The sequence below is a fragment of the Hypanus sabinus genome, chromosome 7, assembly GCF_030144855.1.
Source record: "Hypanus sabinus isolate sHypSab1 chromosome 7, sHypSab1.hap1, whole genome shotgun sequence".
In the NCBI taxonomy this organism is placed as follows: Eukaryota; Metazoa; Chordata; class Chondrichthyes; order Myliobatiformes; family Dasyatidae; genus Hypanus; species Hypanus sabinus.
In genome coordinates this window covers 112,078,932-112,091,867 of record NC_082712.1, presented here as the reverse complement: position 1 = coordinate 112,091,867, position 12,936 = coordinate 112,078,932, and the positions used below count along the sequence as shown (strand labels likewise).

Genomic DNA, 12,936 nt, shown 5'->3' with positions numbered 1-12,936 from the left:
TCTATGAGGATTCAGACTTCTGGGACACAGAATCTTAGACTGTAGTGGACTGTGATTGTGTCCTATTTGTTCCATGTGCCCCTGAGACCTGAACTATCTATATCTGATATCTCAAGACTTTGGAAAAATACAACATTGTTTTCATAAAATCTACCAAATTCACTGGAAGGACAGTGATCATCAGTGTTCTCTCTTAGGCCAAATTTCCCCAGTTTTGAACTCAGTCAGCTCCTTTGGGCCAGCATTATTACATGCATACCCAATACTAAATTCTAGAAGTAAACACTATTTTCCAGGATTGGTCACAAGAAGATTTTGCCCTATAAAAACAAAAGATAGAGAGGTGTGCTCAAAACCTCTGATGAAAGCCAACGTTCCTTCTCTCACCTATGACTGCTCAAAGTGGCAAAGGGGCATTCAGGATGATATTAAGAACTTCAGGTAATACATGGGAAGAACACAAAAGCCAAAAACACATCAACTTGGAAGAGTGCAGCATCTTATAACCTACTGGACCATTGCCTTGCCTGACCCATCTTTGAAAGAGTATGCTGTTCCAGCTGTCCACCTGATGGAGAATCTCACCTGGTCCCTCAGCACCAGCTCCATAACAACTTAGCAGTGTCTCTGACTATGAAGGCGAGAAAAGTCTGTCTCCCACCCCGCATCCTCACCACATTCTACAGAGGTTGTATTGAGAGCATCGTGAGCAGCTGCATCACTGCCTGGTTCGGAAATTGCACCATCTCAGATCACAAGACCTGCAGCGGATAGTGAGGTCAGCTGAGAAGATCATCAGGGTCTCTCTTCTCGCCATTACAGTCATTTACACCACACGCTGCATCCACAAAGCAAACAGCATTGTGAAGGACCCCATGCAGCCTTCATACAAACTCTTCTCCCTCCTGCCATCTGGCAAAAGGCACCAAAGCATTCGGGCTTTCACAACCAGTGTGTAACAGTTTCTTCCCCCAAGCCATCAGACTCCTCAATACCCAGAACCTAGACTGACACCCACCTACTGCCCGCTACTGTGCCTGTTGTTTGTATTGTGCTGCCTGCACTGTTTTGTGCACTTTATGCAGTCCTGTGTAGGTCTGTAGCTAGTGTAGTTTTTGTGTTGTTTTACATAGTTTTCAGTGTAGTTTTTGTATTATTTCATGTAGCACCATGGTCCTGAAAAACATTGTCTCGTTTTTACTGTGTACTGTACCAGCAGTTATGGTCGGAATGACAATAAAAAGTAACTTGACTTGATGTAGCCACATTAGTACTCAAAAACTGGTGTAGAAGTCAGTCAGGCTTGATCCCAAGAAATAGCCTAAGGAGAAATTTTACTTTATGAGTGGCTGTTTATCTGTACTTTTACAATCATACTTTTTGTGTACATCAAATAGAATCAGAACTAGGTACTGCTTATCCTTAAGCAGCCATTCATTATCAGCACAAAATGAGTAAGTTGTGTAAATTACCCTGATGTTTGTCATTGATCGTATATTCTGGTCTGGCCATGCACTATTAAATATTAAGTGAATGAAAGGTTATGTGGTTCCAGTTTAATCAAGCATTGCAAAATAAGTTCAATCATCACCAACTGTACCATAATGAACAACTTGAAAATCATTTCCTGCTCTTCGCTTTTCAGATTCAGTTTATTGTCATTTATAAACCACAATAGACAATACAGTTAAAAAATGAGACAACATTCTCCAGAATGAATCATGATAAAGCACAAAACAGACCACACAAGAAAAACCACATAACATTTGGTAATCCCCAATCCAGATTCCGGAGAGGCTGCTGCGTATCGATAACACGCTACCGTCTTAGCACGTTCCCCGGAAAGGAACTACAAACCCATCAGACAAACCCAAAGCTACAAGACCTACACAAAACCACATAGATTACATATAGTTATAGTTAACATGTAGTTTCAACAGTGCAGACAATACCATAATTGATAAAAGACTAACTGACAAATACCACATAATTATAACACATAGTTTCAACAGTGCAAAGCAATACCGTAATCTGATAAAGAGCAGTCCATGGCGCAGTTTAAAAGAAAGTTCAAAGTCTCGACAGCCCATCATCTCACGCAGACAGTAGAAGGAAGAAAAACTCTTCCTGCCATGAACCTCCAGCGCCACAGCTTGCTGATACAGAACTTTGGGAGCTCCGACCACAGCCAACTCCGAGTCCGTCCGAAAACTTCGAGCCTCCGACCAGCCCTCTGACACCAAGCACCATCTCCGCCGAGCGCTTCGACCCCAGCACCGGCCACCAAGCAACAGGCAAAGCCGAGGATTCAGGGCCTTCCTCCCAGAGTTTTTTCCGATCACACAGTAGCAGCGGCAGCAAAACAGGCATTTCAAAAGTTTCACCAGATGTTCCTCCGTGCTTCACACGTCCATCTCCATCAAATCAGGATTGTACACGGCATCCTACTTGACAGATTACAGATATTCATTCCTGGAGTAGCTGTTGCACGCTGCGTCGTGCCGCCATCTTGCATTTAATGATACCTTCTGATTTCAAAGAGGACTTAAAGTTTATTCTCCTTGCAAGTCTGTATTATATCAGAAATAATATCGAGCTACTTTCTGATATTCCCAACACAGAGTTGAATGAACTTAACATACACTTACAGAGTATTTATGCTCAGCACCATAGCTGCAATAATGGATACACCAGCTTCTCGGAAAACCACAGGCTGTAAAAGAATTGAATATCTGTTCCCTGAAGGTTATGAATTGATATGCCCCACTGGTAAAATCATAGCCCCTTTCTCTTCTTGCTAGCAGATTGCCCTTTTCTGTAGCCCATCCTTATTCTCCTTGTGTTCATTGTGTTGAAGGTTAACTGAACTATACTGACATAGCTGCTTGTAACTTGGCTAGTTTGACAGGGCAGGCATATCTACAAATTGAAATATTTCATCCAGTTCTAGTACCAGGAACAATAAACATAATGAATCCCCTTTTACTGGGCAACTCTGGAAGACTCACACTAACAGCCACTGGATTCCACGGCGATAAACCCACCTTCCTCCAGCTTCATACATCTAGGATGTGTACAACTTTAGTCCCATCAGATCTGTGAGGTTGGGATGTCTCGCCCACCCAAATCCCAGTTTACATGAATACTGTGTGATTTACTGCCCCCAGCAAGAAATAGACAATAGAAACAGACAACAGGTACAGGAGTAGGCCATTCGGCCCTTCGAGCCAGCACCACCATTCAATGTGATCATGGCTGATCATCCACAATCAGTACCCCGTTCCTGCCTTCTCCCCATATCCCTTGACTCCGCTATCTTTAAGAGCTCTATCTAACTCTTTAATATAACAAGTATATAAATAACAGGTCATACCCTGTATACAATTATAAAGAAGTACATTTAAGAATGCTAATTTAAGCAAACAGTTATTAAATGAAAAAAGAAAAAAAGGGCCCATTAGTCTTAAACAGTTAACTGTGCACTCAAGTTGGAGCTCATCTTGAACTTGTCTGTCACTCCCACACTAGACCCTCAGAAGAAGAAGAAATCCCTTAACTCTGAGTGGAGTCATCAGGACGCCATTGTGACGGGGTTTTTTTTTTTAGCAGGCTTTCTAGTTTTTACGAGGCCAAGTAGCTAGCTTGACGCTCAACCCAGCACAGATGGAAAGCATGCAAGGCAAGGGAGCTGGCTGGATTCGAACTCGGGAGCCTTCACTCTGAAGTCCGGCATTGATGCCACTACGCCACCAGCTGGCAACACTAGAACCTCAGTCTATGTAAAAGCACACATCACCTTCTACTTGTCACTCAAAATCCAGCTTGAACGAACGGGTCTCCCAGGCTATTGGTTCTTCCTCCTTGAAGCCATTTATCTGCACAAAGCACCTTGTGCAACAGGAATGGCCTCCTCAGCCATCTTCCCTCCTGTCCTCTCCCAGCTCCCGCCAACAGAAACCTCTCTGGCTGCATTCTCTAGAACCTCCTCCCAAACCTGCTGTTCTGATTGGTTAGCAGTACATTCCTAAATTGAACAACAAAGCTTCTTATCTCAGCTCAAACCCAACAAGCTGAGAGCAGTACAAATTGCTTTTACAGGATTGCTAAGATGAAATACCTACAGCATAGCAGTAAAAATCTTAACCAGGGTATTGCAATAAGAATTATTAAAATTATAGTTGGGTATTTGATAGAGACCTATTTTCTTTCGTGTGAATGGACCAGTGTATTGTGGAATGATGAGGCAACAGGATTTGGCAAGAAGAGGTGGAGACCAAGATGAGGTTTCTGTTAAGTTCCCTCTTTCTTTTTTATTGCACAGCTAGACTGGTGGAAATGGAACCCAGAGCAAAGGTGTGCCCATTGCATGATGTGAGTGAAGTCAGGGAGACCTCCAGTGCCCCTGATGAGACAATCTGTGAAAAATGCATTCGGGTGCAGCTCCTTACAGACTGTATCAGAGAACTGAAGCTGATGACCTACAGATCATTTAAGAGATTAAGGTGTCGATAGACAGGAGTTAAAGGGGGCAGGTAGCTGGGTGACTGTCAGGAGAGGAAAAAGGAATAGTTAGTCAGTGCAGTGTAACCCTGTGGCCATTCTCTTCAATAGCAAATATATTGTTTTAGCAACACACACAAAATGCGGGAGAACTCAGCAGGCCCGGCAACGTCTAAGGAGAAGAGTAAGCAGTTGGCATTTCAGGCTGAGACCCTTCATCAGAACTGTTCTAGATAGTGTTGGGGGAGGGGTAATGAATCAACCTACCAAGGAGAGCAATGGTTTTCTGGTTTCTGATACTGAGTCTGACCCTGTGGCTCAAGGGAAAGGGATAGAAGAGGTGAGAGATAGTGATAGATGATTCCTTGGTTAGGGAAGCAAACAGGAGGTTCTGTAAATGAGAATGAGACACTGGATGGTATGTGACATACCAGGTGCCAGGGTCAGAGGCACCTTGGTTTAGATTCATAGAATTCTAAGGGAAGAGGGTGAGCAGCTTGAGGTCGTGGATTATTGTGACATAGACAAGAAGGGCAATGAGATTCTGCAAAGTGATTTCAGGGAGTTAAGTGCCAAGTTAAAAGACAGGACCTCCAGGGTGGTGATCGCAGGATTGCTACCCATGCCAAGCATTAGCAGAGCAATAAATAGTAAGATAGTGCAGATATGTGGCCAAGCAAATGGTACAGCTGGGAGACCTACAGATTCTTGGGTTATTCGGCTCTCATCCAGGGAAAGTGCAACCTGAATTTGGTTTGCACGTGGTCTGGAGAGGAACCAATCTCCTTGGAAGAATATTTGCTCATCCTGCTCCGGAGTTTTTAAACTATAGTTGGAGGGGATGAGAACCAGACTGCCAGGGCATCTAGTGGAGTTATTGTGGGGAAAGTAGATAATAAGCATCCAAGAACCAAAAGATTGAGCATTGCAGGACTAATGTTCTGAATTGCATCTGTCTTAATGCAAGGACTATTGTTGGTAAGGCAGATGAGCTTAGAGCATGGAATTATATTGTTCCTTTAGTGAGATCTAGTAGCAGGAGGGGAAGGACTAGCAGCTCAATGTTATTAGGGCTCCTATATTAAATAGGGAGGGGTGACATTACTCATTAGGAAAAATGTCACAACACTGGTCATGGAGGGCTCATCTATTGGGGGAATTTGGGTGGAACTGAGGAATAAGAAAGGGATGACCACATTAATAGGACTATATTATCGACCTCCCAAAAGTCATTACGATTTAGAACAGCAAATTTGTAGATGTATAGCAGACAGTTGTAGGAAATAATGTGAAAAGTTGTGATAGTAGGTAATTTTAAGTTCCCACTTATACTGTAAAAGGAGTGCATGGAATGCACTTTGTCAAATGTGTTCAAGAAAGTTTCTTTAACCAATATGCAGAGGTTTGAACTTGAGAGAGTGAGATTCTGGAATTCCTCTTAGGAAATGATATAGGGCAGGTGACAAGTGCGGTGCCTATAAAGTATATTCACCCCCTTGGAAATGTTCATGTTTTATTGTTTTACAAAACTGAATCACAGTGGAGTTAATTTGTCATTTTTGACACTGGTCAATGGAAAAGAACCCTTTTGTGTCAAAGTGAAAACAGATCTCAACCAAGTAATCTAAATTAGTTACAAATATAAAACACAAAATAATAGATTGCATAAGTAGTCACCCTCTTTAATATGACACACCAAACCATTACTGAATCTCACTCTCACTTAGGTGCAGCTAATTGGTTTTAAGAAGTCACATAATTAATTAAATGGAGATATGTTTTTGGACACCTGTGTGCAGTAAAGGTGTTTCAATTGTTTGTAGTAAAAATACACCTGTATCTGGAAAGTTCAACTTCTGACAGTATACTGGCAAAAACTACACCATGATGACAAAAGAACATTTCAAGCAACTCCATGAATAGGTTATTGAAAAACTCAAGTCGGGAGATGGATACAAGGAAATTTCCAAGTCACTGAATATCCCTTGGAGGACAGTTAAGTTAATTATCAAGAAATGGAAAGAATATAGCACAGCTGTACATCTGCCTAGAGAAGGCCATCCTCAAAAACTGAGTGACCATGCAAGAAGGGGACTAGTGGGGGAGGCCACCAAGACACCTATGACAACTCCAGAGGAATTGAAAGCTTCAATGGCTGAGATGGGAGCGACTTCATACATAACCATTGCTTAGGTGCTTCACCAGTTGCATGGGATTCTGGCAAAAACAAAGCTAGTGATGAAAATAACTCAAAATCTTGGCTATAGAGTTTCCTAGAAGGTACGTGGGAGACTCTGAAGTCAGCTGGAAGAAGGTTCTATGGTCTGATGAAACCAAAATTGAGCTTTTTAGACTAAACGCTATGGCAGAAGTCAAACACTGCACATCATCAGAAACACACCATCCCTACTGTGAAGCATGGTGATGGGTGCATCATGCTGTGGGGATGCTTCACTGCAGCAGGCCCTGGAAGGCTTGTGAAGGTAGAGGGCAAAATACAGGGAAATCCTGGAGGAAAACCTTATGCCGTCTGCAAGAGAACTATGACTTGGGAGAAGATTTGTTTTCCAAGCAAGACAATGAGCCCAAGCATAAAGCCAAAGCTACAAAGGAATGCCTTAAAGTTAAATCCACTGCAATTCAATGTTGTAAAACAATAAAGCATGAAAACTTCTGGGGAGGGGGAGGTGAATTCTTTTTATAGGCAATGTAAGTGTGGAGTGCTATTAGTTTCAAAATAATTATGGAGAAGAGTAGGAATGGTCCTCAGGATAAGATTCTAAACTAGAGGGATCTTGCTGAGGAGTTGCAGGGTGGATCGGAACCAGAGCACAGAACAGATAATACATTGGTTGTGGGGAAAGATGTTGTTAAGCCTACGTTCCAAGTCAGGAATCTTAAGGCCGAGCATAAAGGAATTTAAGATCTGCATTGTGTATATTTCAATGCAAGAAATATTGTAGGAAAGGTGGATGAGCTTAGGCCATGGATCAAAGTTCAAAAATTCAAAATAACTCTTATGATAAAAGTACATATATCACCATATACAACCCTGAGATACATTTTCTTGTGGACATACTCAACAAATCTATAGAATAATAACCATGATAGAATCAATGAAAGACAGCAGATGACAACAAAATGCAAATATAAATATAAAGAAAAAGCAATAAATATCAAGAACATGAGATGAAGAGTCCTTGAAAATGAGTCTATTGGTTGTGAGAAAAGTTCAATGATGGGGCAAGTGAAGTTATTCCCTTTTATTCAAGATCCTAATGGTTGAGGGATAGTAACTTTTCCTAACCTGGTAGTTTGAGTCCTGAGACTCTTGTTCCTTCTTCCTGTGGTAGCTCTACGAAGAGAGCATGACCTGGGTGGTAGGAATCCCTGAAAATGGATGCTGCTTTCATGTGACTGTTTTATGTAGATGTGCTCAGTTGTTGAGAAGGCTTTACCCATGATGGACTGAGCCAAATCCTCTACTTTTTGTATAACTTTCTGTTCAAGGGCTTTGGTGTTTTCATACCAGGCTGTGATAAAGCCAGTCAATATTCTCTCCACCTCATATCTATAGAAATTTGTCGAGTTTTAGATGTCAGCATATGGAATCATGATATTGCAGCCATTAGTGAGAATTGGTCGCTGGAGGGGTAGAACTGGTACCTCAACATTCTGTGGTTGTGTTATTTTAGATATGATACAGTGGAAACGATCAAGGGAGGAGAGGTGGCATTATTAATAGGAAAATGTCACAGCAGTGCTCAGTCAGGAGTGACTGGAAACTCATCTAGTGAGGCATTATGGGTATAACTGAGGAATAAGAAAGGTATGATCACATTAATGGGATTATAGACCACCCAACAGTCTATGAGATTTAAATTTATAGAGAGATCGCAAACTGTTGCAAGAAATGTAAGACTATGACAGTTGATGATTTTTAACTTCCCACATATTGACTGAGGTCCCAATACTGCAAAAGAATGAGATGTCTGCCTAGCCCAGTGCTCAACTCTGTCTACACCCATGACTGTGTGGCCAAGAACATCTCAGATCCCATCAATAAATTTGCTGATGACACAAATTGTTGACAGAATTTGAGATGATGATGAGAGGCCAAACAGGAGCAAGATATATCAGCTAGTTGAGTGATGTCATGGCAACAACCTTGCACTCAATATCAGTAAGACCAGAGATCTGATTGTGGACATCAGAAAAGTTAAGACAAGGGAACACAGACTAGCCTTCATAGAGGGATGAAAAGTAGAGAGAGTGAGCAATTTCAAGTTCCTACGTGTTAACATCTCTGAAGATCTATTCTGGGTGCGACATGTTGATGTAGATACAGTGGCATGCAAAAACTTGGGCACCCCGGTCAAATTTTCTGTTACTATGAATAGCTAAGCGAGTAAAAGATGACCTGATTTCCAAAAGGCATAAAGTTAAAGATGACACATTTCTTTAATACTTTAAGCAAAATTGCTTTTTTTAAAATTTCCATCTTTCACAGTTTCAAAGTAACAAAAAAGGAAAAGTTTGGGCACCTTGCATGGTCAGTACTTAGTAACACCCCCTTTGGCAAGTATCGCAGCTTGTAAATGCTTTCTGTAGCCAGCTGAGAGTCTTTTAATTCTTGCTTGGGGGATTTTCGCACATTCTTCCTTGCGAAAGGCTTCTAGTTCTGTGAGATTCTTGAGCCGTCTTGCATGCCCTTTTGAGGTCTATCCACAGATTTTCAATGATGTTTAGGTCGGGGGAATGTGAGGGCCAATGCGCCTCTTGAGGTAGTCCATTGTGGATTTTGAGGTGTGTTTAGGATCGTTATCCTGAGTAGAAGCCATCCTCTTTTCATCTTCAGCTTTTCTACAGATGGTGTGATGTTTGCTTCCAGAATTTGCTGGTATTTAATTGAATTCATTCTTCCTTCTACCAGTGAAATGTTCCCCATGACACTGGCTGCAACACAAGCCCAAAACATGATTGATCCACCTTCATGCTTAACAGTTGGAGAGGTGTTCTTTTCATGAAATTCTGCACCCTTTTTTCTCCAAACACACCTTTGCTCATTGCGGTCAAAAAGTTCTATTTTAACTTTATTAGTCCACAGGACTTATTTCCACAATGCATCAGGCTTGTTTAGATGTTCCTTTGCAAACTTCGGAGGCTGAATTTTGTGGTAAGGATGCAGGAAAGGTTTTCTTCTGATGACTCTTTCATGAAGGTCATATTTGTGCAGGTGTTCGCTGCACAGTAGAACAATGCACCACCACTCCAGAGTCTGCTAAATCTTCCTGAAGGTCTTTTACAGTTAAATGGGGGTTTTGATTTGTCTTTCTAGCAATCCTACGAGCAGTTCTCTCGGAAAGTTTTCTTGGTCTTCCAGACCACAACTTGACCTCCACGGTTCCTGTTAACTGCCATTTCTTAATTACATTATGAACTGAGGAAACGGCTATCTAAAAATGCTTTGCTATCTTCTTATAGCCTTCTCCTGCTTTGTGGGCATAATTTATTTTGCTAGGCAACTGCTTCGAGGAGCCCATGTCTGCTGATTGTTGGGACCAGGTTTGAATAGTCAGGGTATTTATAAAGTTTTGAAATTTGCATCACCTGGCCTTTCCTAACAATGACTGTGAACAAGCCATAGCCCTAACAAGCTAATTAAGGTCTGAGACCTTTGTAAAAGTTATCTGAGAGCTCAAATCTCTTGGGGTGCCCAAACTTTTGCATGGTGCTCCTTTCCTTTTTTTCATTCTAAAATTGTACAAAACAAAAATAATACATAATCTTGCTTAAAATGTTAAAAGAATGTTTCATCTTTAACTTTATGTCTTTTGGAGATCAGATCATCTTCTACTCACTTAACTATTCACAGAAATTTTGACCAGGGGTGTCGAACTGTTGCATGCCACAAAGATGACAGCGGCTATATTTCATAAGGAGTTTGAGGACATTTGCTATGTAACCAAAGACACTCACAAATTTCTACAGATGTATTGTGAAGAACATTCTAACTGGGTGCATCATTATCTGGTATGGGTAGGGCTACTGCACAAAATCAAAATAAGCTTTAGGGAGATTAAGAGTTCGGCACGGACTAGGAGGGCCGAGATGGCCTGTTTCCGTGCTATGATTGTTATATGGTTATATGGAGCTGTAAGCTTATTCAGTTCCATCATGGGCACTAGCTTCCCTAGTATCCAGAGCACCTCCAAGAAGCAATGCCTCAAAAAGCCAGCATCCATCCCAGGGCATGCCCTATTCTCATTGCTACCATCTGGAAGGAGGTACAGGAGCCTAAAGGCCCACACTCAAAGTTCAAGGTAAATTTTATTATCAAAGTACATATATGTCACCATGTACAACCTTGAGATTCATTTCCCTCTGGGCATACTCAGCAAATCTATAGAATAATAACTATAACAGGATCAATGAAAGACCAACCAGAGTGAAGACAATAAACTGTTCAACAGCAACAATTCAGGAACAGTTTCTTCCCTACTGCCATCCAGTTTCTGAATGGACATTGAATACATGAACACTACTTTGCCATTTTTTGCACTACTTATTTAAATTCAATTATCTTAATTCCTGTAATTCACAGTTTTTTCATAAATTATTAGATATTGCATTGTACCATTGCCAATGATATTAGTTGTGATTCTGAATTTACTTTGAACTTTCACATTGGAAATGTGTCTCTGATACCTGTTGACCTCTTGGGCTGCCAGCAACACCTTTTAGATATTCAATAGCACAGTAATGGGTTTATAGTTATTATATGAAATTCAAACAATTCACAGAGTAAGCAATTGCAAAACCTGCATAAACAAATAATTTAAGTAGTGAAACTATTTAAGCATGCAACTTTAGGGTAGTCAAATTCTTCTTTACTGTGGACATTCAGGTTAGTTAGAGGCATTAACGTTAGACTGCTAAATAAAGCTTATATTAGATTTGTTGATTTTAGAATCAGAATCAGGTTTATTATCACCAGCATGTGATGTGAATTTTTTTTAAATTTAGCAGCAGAGTTCAATGCAATACATAATATAGAAGAAAAAATTTTTTTAAAGTGAAATAATGTCCATTTAGGGATCGGATGGCAGAGGAGAAGAAGCTGTTACTAAATTGCTGAGTGTGTGCCTTAAAGCTTCTGTACCTCCTACTTGATGGTAACAGTGAGAAAAGAGCATGTCCTGGGTGCTGGAGATCCTTAATAATGTTTGCTGCCTTTCTGAGACACCGCTCCATGAAAGTGACCTGGGTACTTTGTAGTCTTGTACCCAAGATGGAGCCGACTAAATTTACAACTGTCTACAGCTTCTTTCGGTCCTGTGCAGTAGCCCCTCCATGCCAGACAGTGATGCAGCCTGTCAGACTGCTCTCCACAGTACATCTATAGAAGTTTTTGAGTGTTCTTGTTGACATCCAAATCTCTTCAAACTCCTAATGAAGTATATCTGCTGTCTTGCTACCTTCATAACTGCATTGATATGCTGGAACCAGATTAGATCCTCAGATCTTGACACCCAGGAACTTGAAACTACTCACTCTCTCTACTTCTGATCCCTCTATAAGGATTGGTATATGCTCCTTCATCTTACCCTTCAGGAAGTCCACAATCAGCTCTTTTGTCTTACTGACATTGAGTGCCAGGTTGTTGCTGCAGTACCACTCTACTAGTTGGCATATCTCACTCTTGTCACCACCTGAGTTTCTACCAACAATGGTTGTATCATCAGTAAATTTATAGATAGTATTTAAGCTATGCCCAGCCACACAGTCATGGGTATAGAGAGAGTAGAGCAGTGGGCTAAGCACACACCCCTGAGGTAAATCAGGATTGTGAAAATGATGGTATTAAATGCTGAGCTATAGTGGATGAACAGCATCCTGACATAGGTGTTTGTGTTATCCAGGTGGTCTAAAGCCGTGTAAGGATACATTGAGATTACATCTGCCATTGACCTACTGTGACGATAGACAAATTGCAATGGGTGCAGGTCCTTGCTGAGGCAGGAGTTCAGTCTAGTCATGACCAACCTCTCAAAGCATTTTGTCACTGTAGATGTGAGTGTTACTGAGCAGTAGTCGTTAAGGCAGCTTATGTTATTCTTCTTAGGCACTGGTATAATTGTCACCTTTTTGAAGCAAGGAGGATCTTCCACCCATAGCAGTAAGAGGTTGAAAGTGTCCTTGAATACTCCCACCCATTAGTTGGCACAGATTTTCAGAGCCTTACCAGGTACTCCAGCACGACCTTCCGCCTTGCGAGGGTTCACTCTTTAAAGACAGCCTAGCATCAGCCTCTCAGGGATTTTCATAGCTGTAGTTGTGTTCTCCCTTTCAAAGCATTGAGTTCATCTGGTAGTGAAGTATCACTGCCATTAACACTTTTAGGTTTCGCTTTGGAGGAAGTAATGTCTTGCAAAC

The 12,936-nt window shown here is 41.2% G+C and overlaps 1 protein-coding gene across 1 annotated transcript in view; it reads left to right on the top strand.

The window, feature by feature from the left end:
• The window catches only part of LOC132397536 (embryonic protein UVS.2-like), a 39,811-nt gene that overhangs the window by 20,769 nt on the left and 6,106 nt on the right, over positions 1 to 12,936 (top strand). The window lies entirely within an intron of this gene.